This window comes from Phyllostomus hastatus, unplaced genomic scaffold (assembly GCF_019186645.2).
Source record: "Phyllostomus hastatus isolate PE091 unplaced genomic scaffold, TTU_PhHast_1.1 phas_scaffold_345, whole genome shotgun sequence".
NCBI lineage: Eukaryota > Metazoa > Chordata > Mammalia > Chiroptera > Phyllostomidae > Phyllostomus > Phyllostomus hastatus.
The window spans coordinates 20,989,162-20,991,543 of NW_025334024.1; the positions used below are offsets into that span (position 1 = coordinate 20,989,162).

General features: G+C 42.1%; 1 pseudogene; it reads left to right on the top strand.

Moving 5' to 3' along the window:
* Positions 1 to 322: 322 nt before the first annotated feature.
* Positions 323 to 422, top strand: LOC123806220 (annotated as a pseudogene).
* The last annotated feature ends 1,960 nt before the right edge of the window (positions 423 to 2,382 follow it).

The following is a 2,382-nucleotide window of genomic DNA, read 5'->3' on the forward strand; positions in this document are numbered from 1 at the left end:
TTATTTCATGTGTAGCATGCTATTAGCAACAACTGAGAGATAACAAGGCAGATCAAACTGAAATGTCATATCTATTACATTCTACTGCAAAATTGTTATTAAAGTAATAGAGAGGTAGATGGGTCAAAGGACCAGCCATGTTGTACTTGAAGGCTTATTTTACAATTTCTGAAGCATTTTCACAGGTGATGCCCCAAATAATCCCTCAGTGATGTTATCATCACCCTCATTTTATGGTTGAAGAAACTGAGATGACATCCTGGTGGTACCCAGCATATCTATTAGCAAATCTTTCAACCTTCAAAAAGTCACGGGACTGTGGCTGCTTTGGCAGCACATATGCCAACATTGGAACGATGCAGAGATGAACATGGCCGCTGCGCGTGGGTGACTCGCAGATTCGTGAAGCGCTCCCTAGTTTTCAGACGCGTGGATGCAGAGAGCACACTAACTGTGCCAGAGAAGGGGCAGAGTTGGGGTGATAGGTGGAAGAGGTGAAGGGACTAAGAAGCACACATTGGCAGCTACAAAATAGTCCCAGGGGAGTAAGGAAAGCATAGGAAATACAGTGCATGGTGTTGCAATAACTATGATGCCAGCTGGGGTACTGGAATTATCAAGGGAAACACTCTGCAAAGTGTATGATTGTCTCAGTACTAAGCTCTACACCTGAAATCAGTACAAAGTAAAATTGAGGGGAAAAAGAGTACAGGACCAATTACTCCGCATGCTAGGAAACTGACCGCATCAGATATTGCCAGACAGTCCTTTAGCCTCTCTTGTCCTGTTTTGTCTCTGCCTTCACCATGAAAAGCACAAGCCCCGGGTATCCCAGGGTCCCGAAGTCATGGAGCAGACACGGCCAAAAAGAATCTAGATGACCCGACTCTCAGCGCAACGGATGACCCAGCCAGAATCTGGTAGGAAAAACAAGTGGAGAGAAGGGATCACTGTGCTGGGGTGGTCATGCCACGTGGTTGGTTTCAGGTGCGCAGCATAGTGATTCAGCATTTGCGTATACTGTGCAAGGATCACCAGCATAAGTCTAGTTCCCATCTGTCACCATTCATAGTTACAAAATACTTGTTTTCTTATGGTAAGAACTTTCAAGGTCTACTTTCTTAGCAACTTGCAAATATACAATATGGTATTATTAACTATAGTCACAATGCTGTGAATTACATCCCCATGATATTCATTTTATATTTGAAAGTTATAAAATACAACTTTTTTATATTTTATATAGATGGAAGTCATATAATATATACCTTATATATGTATTATATACCCGAAAGCTATAAAATACCTATAAACGTACTGCAGTGAGCATGTGTACAGGGCTGTGCGTGGGTGTGTATGTAGCTTTCTGGCGCTGGGCTAGAATCTCCTACAGTCAAAGGAATATTATTGTTTTGTGGGAAAAGGATACAGCATCTAATAGTACCTCTTTCAAGAGGAAATGCCTTTCTGGAAAAAGAGTCAGATGTAGTCTCATGAAAACGAATTGCATCCTAATACCAAGACGCTGAGTTCTCAAAAGGATTCTGGAGTTATCTGTCACCGTTCCATTCACTAAGGAGAAAGCCAAAGGCTACAGAGTTGAGGTCACCACCAAATCATTTAAAAATATGTTATCAGTCTGCCTTACAAAATACATTTGATTCTGTTGTGAGCCAAATAAATCAAAAGCTGTTTTGTTGTTTTATTGGCTAATTACCTGCCCCTCTTTTATTTCCTGTGTTTTTATTTTTGTTTTAATACATTTTTATTAATTTTAGAGAGAGAGGAAGGGGGAAGAGAGAGAGAAAGAGATTGGGAGATTTGCCGTCCCACTCATTTGTGCCTTCGTTGGTTGATTCTTGCCTGTGCCCTGACCAGGGGTGGAACCCACAACCTTGGCTTATCAAGACGATGTTCTGACCAACTGAGCTACCTGGCCAGGGAATCGCTTTCTGTGTTTTTAAACTACATTTTTATCTGCACACCCAAAATAATAAATAATAAAAAAAAAGCCTCCTTATCCTCTATAGTAGTAACAAAGACTTAATGAAGCCCAGTGGTATTGAGAAGTCTCCTGCAAGCTTGTGTTGTTGTTAAAACAGCCTTCAAGGAAGTGGTATTTTTAATTTTTTTTGTTTCCTCACCGAAGGAGTTTAACTAATGTAGCCTGTTATTGTGTGCTCAGTGACTTTTGTGGTGTGTCGCTTTTGCGTGTGCACACTGGCGCAGGTGCAGAGACTGTTAGGTGTCCTTTGCCCCTTCTTCTGTGGTTTTGTGTGCGAGGCGCATCCTCGATGGTCATGCAAGCTTGGATTCTGCTGCTCGAGGAATCAGCTGATGTGGTCCCTGGGGGAAAGGAGAGTCGGTGTCCGTGTGTGCTTG